We start from the raw sequence: 8,578 nt of genomic DNA, 5'->3' as shown, positions 1-8,578 counted from the left end.
ATTTAACTAAGTCCACCAATTGGAGAAAAATTGCAGCCTGAAGTTTAGGCCCAATATTCTCAATTTACTCTCTAATCGTTCTTAAAACCCAACATTTTTTTTGTATCAGCAGAGTGTTTTTTGTTTAAAACTGTCCATCGTGGACAATCATTAAATTTGTTAAATAAACTTAACGATTAATTATTTGTTGTAGTATCCGGCTAGTCCCTAGGGAGATCCAGAGGATGGGTAAAACCCAACATGAGCTTACTTAAATGAAAGCCATTGATAAAGGCTAAGAAAGAGGCACATAAAAATGTTATTTGAAGAAAAAAAAAACTTCTTAAAACATTTATAAAATATGAATATAAGAATTTTCATGTTTTCTATCAAATTGAAAAAAAAATACACAAAAAAGTAGCATATATTTTATTTGAAGGGAAAAATCTGCTTAAAAGAATTCTTAAATATCAATATTAATAATTTTAATGTGCATTTAACGATTCAAGAGAGTTTATAACTTGGAGAAAAATTGCAGACTGTCAATTGAAGTTTCTCTCTAATCGTACTTAAAATATAACCACAAAATCGACTCGAAATTTGTTTAAATTAAACTCATTGAAAAACGTAGAAAAATAGCAAAAATCGTGTCTTAAGAAAAAATACTACTTAAAAGAAACCTAAGAATTTCCATTTTGATTTAAATACTTAAGAAAGTCTACAACAGTGAGAAAGAAATCAGATTTTCACTAAACTCCACTAGACTTTACGTTTTTTCATTACTTAGGAGTCGAATTCTGAACTCATTATTATTTATAGTATTTTCGACTGGAAACTAATATTCCTCTTTTCTACAAAATTGCATAAATAGCAGCATTAGGATAAATACAAATACTCTTAGTTTAAGTAATAATTGTAATTTTTGTTAAGCTGAAATTAAATTATTGTAAAAAGTAACAGTATAATTAAAGCGCAATTCCTATAAAAAAAGACTACGACAAAAGGACTCCGAAGTGAAAATGAAATAACTTTATCAAATAAATTGCCAGCACTATCGAAATCATTAAAGAAACATGTTCACATTCCGTATGAAATATGTACCTTAGGGATTGGCTAAAAAATCCATTTAATACGGGAACTAGTATTCCTCTTTCCTAAAAAATTTTGAAAATATTAGCCTTAGGAAACATGAATAGGAAACATGAATAGAGTAAATAATAGTCCAAAACTGGGTGAGATAATGAAAATATATATGACTCACCTAAAAGTTATTCTACGTGCTTAAAAAATAACTTAATAACTGACTAATCATATTTTATAATAAACTGTGTACTGCGCTGTAAAAACAACGGCCAATGCATTGTATTGTACATTAAAGGTTAATGGCAATTATAACGCCTGACATCTATTATAATTAATAATGGAGAGGAACAACAATACTTGTATAATTAATATAGCGGGATGTTTAAACGGCAGAGCCGTGTTGATGACAACAACAACTGCGACTGAGACTGCGACTAACAAATAATTGAAACTACTTTCGTGCGCTTTGGCCAAAATGGAACTTGTTTGACTTGCTCTGCGTAAGCAAAAAGCCAGCGACAGACGGCAAAGAATGCTTTAATGTGTAATTAAAGTAAATTTAATTAAACTGCCTCAGTCCGCCCCGCGCGCCGGTAATAGAATCGTTTCGCCTGAGTCTAACGTCAAGCGTTCACATCTAATGACAATTTATGGCGAAATTTTTTCGCTTTGTATAACCAAAACGTAGTGGTGGCCGGTAATATCTTCATTTGAAACGCGTACGCTGAAAATTGTCAACAATTTTGATGAAAATAATTGGCCAACTGTGGGCGACAGGCGTCAGAATTGCGAGCCAATTAAACCGGCGTCGACAAAATGCGTACGTGTTCATAAATATTGTCAATTAGCGCGCTGCGCAACAACAATAACAACAGCAACAACAACAACAAACCATAACATCAGCAGACCCAGACCCAACAAAGCCAAACAGTTACAAATGGCAGGGCTAATTGCGAAACGGGGCTCCAAACGCCGCAGAAGCAGACGCAGGCGCAGATGCTTCAAAGACTGGCCCCAGACCCAGGTCCGAGTCCAAGTCCAACCCGAACCCAAGTCCTACAAATTGTGCGCGTGCGCAGCAAGAATGACAGCGTTCGGTGCAGCATCAGCATCAGCCAGGTTTCGGGCCCTCTGGCTGCCTCCTCTAAAACAAGTTACGCAACAATCGATCTGTGACGACTCATCAATGGGATTGAGTTACATTTATGAGCTTGACAGCTACAGTCTTGTAGCACACAACAAACAGAAGCATCCTTGTCAACAGAAACAGGGCGCACTGGCTAAGGACGCTTTTCTGCTTGTGCTAATCTTCTCTGTTTATATAAAAAATAAATTAAATGTTGTTTGTTTAACAGGGTTTTTTTTAATATATATGCACATATATTCTTGTACACATTTTTTGATTAAATTAAACATAACTATTCATCTCTTGAAGATCACTCCAATTATTATATAATTGGGCAATTATTGTTTTTAAATAAGTTAAAAAGAACGCGTGCCATCATTTTTGTTCCTATATCTCATGAAGTTCTAGCCTATTTAATCTGCAGAACAAATTATCGTTTTATAATCGCTTTCGACTTTTTCTGTTTTTAGCAATACCTGAAACGATTTTCGTTAAAAGACTCTCAAGAAATGCGATTGGTTTGGCCAGTTTTATGCCTGCTTATATATATTTAATTATTTAACAAATATCAGGAAATAAGATATAACTCTTTTAAATGATTTATCGAAACTTACTATATTTCCAGTTCCTTTCTGCTCTGCTTCCAAGTCATAATATATATTTTTTATGATCATATAGTAGTGCGCCTTATGCGCTTTGCTTTCTCATCTCATCCTCTGGTCCAGATCCTTTTCCCATGCGCGTAGAATATTTCCAACAAAGGCTAGCTTTCCTCTTTGTGGGTCATTCTTGATATTATATTCTCCGTTGTTTGATCCCCAATTTCTTGTGCTAAACGCCTTCGTTTCCTTGTGAATTGTTCACAATGGAATATTTTGTGCTTAACTTCTTTTTCTTGGCACAATATTTTGAGAAACTATTTACATTGAAAGCTTTCAAATATAAGAATTGTAATGCATCAAGGATTCCTTTTTCTGAGAGTTTTTGTATCATAACAATTTTTGTTTGTATCGAATTAATGTTATTTGATATATAAACTTATTATTTATTTTAAATAACGTTTATTTAATGTATTTATTTTAAATGATGTTTATTTATTAAATTGTATTTTTGTTTAAGTATGAATCAGTCTTAGAACCGCCCCTAAGCTTACAATATTTTTTATCAAATACCAACTTTAGCAAGAAATCACTTTCGCCATTAGAACTCAGACGTGAAAGTGTGAAAACACAATCCGTCTTAAAAGATTTATTCAGGCTTGATGTGAAATCATTCCATCCAAGTCTAAACTAAAGGAAACTTAGGAAATTAGTTCCAAATATTCGAACACCAAAATTTAGCGAATGTTGAAAGATTTGAAAAACAAATCTGTATTCTTTTCTGAGTTTTCCAAATCCCTGCATTGGTTGAAATCTCAATAGAATTAAATGTGTGTAATCATTGGAACAAAACCTGTGTTGTTTCAAGTTCGGTTTTATATGTTTATTTTCAATAACCATTTGGAAGCAAAGGAACATAGATTCTGAATAATTCCTAAAGGCAAGATCCACTGTAGTTTCCCACTTCTGCGACGTCCACAACCTCATCTTCACATTCTCACATGGACGGCTGCGCCTGCGCGTGCGTCGCCGGCGGCGGCGGCGATTTGATTGATCAAAAAGTGACAATATGGCACTTACGGGGGCAATCAAAGCTGCAGAGTCTCCACACTCGCGCTCTCTGCGGCATGAGGCACTCTCTCGCATGATCATTATTTTATAAAGTGCACTTTGGAATGCCCCATGGGTCGGCCTGGTTCGGTTCGGTCCGATTCGGTCTGGTGCCGTGCCGTGGTCGGGGACTGCATAGCAAAGCGTTGCCATTGCATGCCGCTTGATTAGCGTGCCACCGCAGTGGGCTGGGGAAGGGGCAGCGCTTTGAGGCATCCCTTGGAAATTTATGTGCTCTTTAATTTACAGTGGCATGCAGTTGGGTGTCGTTCGGAGTGTAATCCTCTAGTTAATTAAATTAATTAAATGTGTGAATGCGGGATTTTTTGAGCGAACTTAAACGAAGTTTACGATGCATGCGAGTCCATAAAGTTTACTCTTAAAATGGCAAACCAGAAAAGAGAAACAAACGATATTTTTATGATTGGAGCATGATAAAATGTAAAAGTGAAAGCTGCGAATATTAATTAAGGCAGCTTGTCTTAGAAAACTTATAATTTTGGGTGAAATTCAAAAATCTTTTGCCTAGATCCGCCTAACTATTCGACTTGTCCTATTTATTTAAAAGGATTTTTTTTAAAGGAACGTGCATATTTATTTAATTTTAAAACTTTGTTAGTATATTTTGTGCCTTGAATTTAGTAAATATTTACATATTTACAGTCTTGAAACTTTATAAGCAAAAAGCGAAAGATTCGGAGTATACAAAGGAAAGACTGGTGTCTTGCCACGCAAAATTGAATTGAACTGAAATTTTTACCCTACGGGTTCTTCCACGGAGCGCAGCTTTATAATCAGCGACCTCTCCGTCGCTTGAGCTGACTGTGGTTTGGATGAACACCAATGTTTTTGAGATAAAGCCCTCATTACAAAAAAGATTTCTTATAACTGCTCAAGAACTGTAGATTTTCCTGTGTTGTCAAAGCCTTTTTTGGGACTTTCAACAATTTATCATTTAATAAAATGCTTTGTAATTGAGTTTATGACTTAATTTATAAAATCCCTTACGAAATCTTGTACCCTAGCATGGACTTCGAAAGTGTAGAAGCTGAAGTTTTTGGTTTTGTGAAATACATTTTGTTCAGCTTCGTCAACATCTGTCTGCATATAACAAGAAACACAATCTATTTAACTTCATTTTTCGAAAAACGGAATACTTTTTATACGTTTTGTACGTTATTATTATTGTGTGTACATATTTAATGAGAAAAACAATACCCCATTTCTATTCCCACGCAGTTTTCAAAAAGTCCCTCCATCGAAATTTTAGGATTGTTTACAAAAATAGCTTCTCCAATAATTATAAGGAAATGTTAAATAGCTTTAATGCTTCCCACGAGCCTTCCCAGAAGCCGCCAGTTAGTTAAAACACTTAGGTGGCATTCGAGCCATCATCTATCTCTCACTAATTGCACTAATTGGAGTACAAACGAAATTCCAAATCATCGATCGATCTTCTGAACCTCTGATCAGTGCTTAACAGCACAGCTATAAGCAAATAAATAAATAATGAATCGAACTGTAAGTAGAGCATAGCTTCCGTTTAATTTGTGGTGACTGCTCTAAGTACATTTCGTTTGAAATTCAATTAAATGCGGTCGAGAGACCTTTTTGAAGCGAGAATTTTGAGGCACGATTTCCAAAATCCGTCCGTGCACACACACGGTAGGCAATGGGAGGCCATAAAGCGGCTAAAGAACCGACTAAAAGTTATAGAAACAATTAAAGAGCACGTCTAATAAAAAGTTGGTCAGTCAAGCAGTGAAGCAGTCGAGCAGTCAGTCAGTCAGTTGGCCAGGCTAAAACGGCAACAACTATGGCGCTGAATGGCTCTGAACACGCCCGAGAGGCAACTCGGCATCGCGCTTGCTGTTCAGCTAATTAAATGTAATTAATTTTCACATGTTCAAAATTAAATGCATTTAAAATCAGAGAAATACGAGTAATGCGAGTGAGCTTTATGTTTATTCTGTGTGTGTGTGTGTTTTTTTTAATAGCGCTTCAAATGTAAATCCGTTGTATTGCTTCTTTATTTGTTGTTGCTGTTCTTGTTGTTGTAGCTGTGCTAAAAGCGATTTTAAAAGTTTCATTAAGATAAACGCCACAAAAAAAAAGACCAACAACTGCATGTTATGCGTCGCTGTAGTCGTCTTATGAGCAGCAACAAAAGCCAAAGCAATTTAAATTTGTTGTTTTTGTTTTCGGTGCTTTATTTTTACTTTGAATTAAGCGCAACCACTGCCAACAGGTGAATAAACCACTTGGTTCCAAAAACAAGTAGCGCGCTTCATCTCAAAGCGCAGATCTACTACACAGCTCCGAAAATGCTTACACACTCATTTTTTTTTACCGTTGCGCCCTCGAGGGCTACACACACACCTCTCGGAAGGGTGGAGAAGCTGGGGAAGCTGCCCATTCGTTGTCGTTCGCTTGTTTCATTTTTGGCACCTTTTATTAATGGCCTGGCCCCCTTCTGGGTCGCACAACGTACTGCTACTGCTACTGGACGCCCGAGTTAAAGCTCTGGCTTAAAGCGCTTTCTCGCTCTCTCTCGCTCCTAACGACCACAAATTCAACGGAAAGATGGCGTTTAACTGTAACTTCACCAACAATTTAAGCGCACGGAGGGACAGACAAGCGGACTACAATGTGAAACATTGGCGGGTCAGGTGCAGCAATAGACACAAACGTAGCTACCACTCAGGGGGGTCTTTAAGCTCTGAAACACCCCCCAAAATGCGAGTGAGTTCTAAAAAATGAATGTTGGCTTACACTTTCAAAATAGCAACAAATTACTGTGAATGTTAATTCTTATTTGTATATTTATTTTATTTTATTTAGTAAATCAACAAATAGTGCTGTCGATACATATACAAAAACTATGATTTATATTATAATATAATGTTATAAAATAAAATTTAAAAAATATAATGTTTTTTAAAAGATAAGAAAGTCTAAGAAAAAAAGTCTATTTATGCCTCCGACCCGTTGGTGGAATTTTATTTGCCATTTGGCCAGAGACATTATAGACCTTACAGGCTAAAAAAAAAATAGTAAGGAAAAATAATTCTACTTAACAGCTAATTAAGCATAAAGAGAAAGAATAAAAGGAGTAAAAGGGAAATCTCCAACCCGGTGGGGGAAAATTTGAAAGCCAGTTCGGCAAGCTCTACCCCGACTCACAGCAGTAAGTGGTCAGAGATTTCCCCGGAGATACCTAGGAATCTGTCACAACACAACACATTCTCTGTATTTATTTCTTTGCGAGACTACTTTTTACTTGATTTAATTATCGTTTATTTTTCTACTTATCTATTATCAGTCATAAAGAAAAATATATAAATTAATAACCAAGCTTATTATTTTACTTGAAAACCAAATAAATTTACCAATTATTACCTTGTGTGGGGAAAACCACATCTAGGGCGAACCTACAAAAGGCTAATGATTAAAATTAAATTAAATTAAAATGCGAAACCCTGCTCGAATGCATTGACAAGCAAATTTTGGCATCCCCACTCAATCCGCGAAGAGCGAGAATAACTCAAAGCTGTTCCAAGAGAGGACATAAAATAAATTCATCATAAATAAAACAATTCCGTTACTCTGCCGTCTCGCTCCTCTGTTTTATTTCATCGTATGCTTAAGACTAACTCCTCGCTGCTCGCAGGCCGCTCTCTTGCAGCGCACAGGCTTGCATTATTATTCGGGAGAGTATTTACAGTTATCATAGTAAGAGAACGGGGCGTGGCAATTAGGCTGCTTTCATGACAGAGAGGCCAAATGCGTGAGCAGTAGAGAAGCAACAATTGTGCAGAAGTCAAAACTTCAACAGCTCACATTTTTCAGCATATTTGAACCGTCATAGAGTTTTTTAACTCTATATTTCAGTCAATATTAGCCAGTTGTATTTATTTATTAATTAATGGTCTGCAATACAATACTCAAAAGATATTGTTTCTTCACAACCAAATTGTAATATTATAAAAGATTCCTTCACATCGGTTTTCCCTGCAGCAATAGTTTTAAGGAGATCAACAATCCAATGGGTTCGCCTTTTCTAGCTTATCATTTACACAAGTAAACAACAAGAATTTTTGAACCGTCATAAAGTTTTTTTAACTCTATCTTCCAGTCAGTATTACCCAATTGTATTTATTTATTTATTAATGGTCTACTCTTTTGGGTACTGTTTCTTCACAACCAAATTGTAGTATTATTAAAGGTTCGTTCACATCTGTTTTCACTTCAGCAATAGTTTCCATTTTAATTAGATCGCCCTCTCTCGCTTATCATTTAAACGAGCATACAACCATATTATCCCTTTCGTAGACCGCCCCTTTAAACAATTTTGTAGCTACGGCTCTGAGGAAAACACAACACAATTTAACAAAACGGTCACCGCGATTTCTCCAGACCTGCCAACGCCCCACAGTTTTCATTATCTTACGGTAATATCACTCATAAAGCTTGTAGTTTGTCAGTTGTTGCCCCCATGTTTAATTTTTGTTTGCACCCGGAGTGGACTGTGTGTCATCATCAGCTTCAGCATCATCACCAACATCAGCATCAGCATTACAGCCTCCGTGTCAGCCCCATCTGATCTCTAGGTACCATATAGCAACGCCAGCTCGTTATGGTTTCCTCCAGAGCTTGCCTTCACTGTTTTTTTTTTTAACTT

Source organism: Scaptodrosophila lebanonensis, unplaced genomic scaffold (genome assembly GCF_003285725.1).
Source record: "Scaptodrosophila lebanonensis strain 11010-0011.00,11010-0021.00 unplaced genomic scaffold, SlebRS2 tig00000085-arrow-pilon, whole genome shotgun sequence".
Lineage (NCBI taxonomy): Eukaryota > Metazoa > Arthropoda > Insecta > Diptera > Drosophilidae > Scaptodrosophila > Scaptodrosophila lebanonensis.
The sequence above is the reverse complement of the archived record's forward strand: the minus strand, read 5'-3'. Positions refer to the sequence as shown.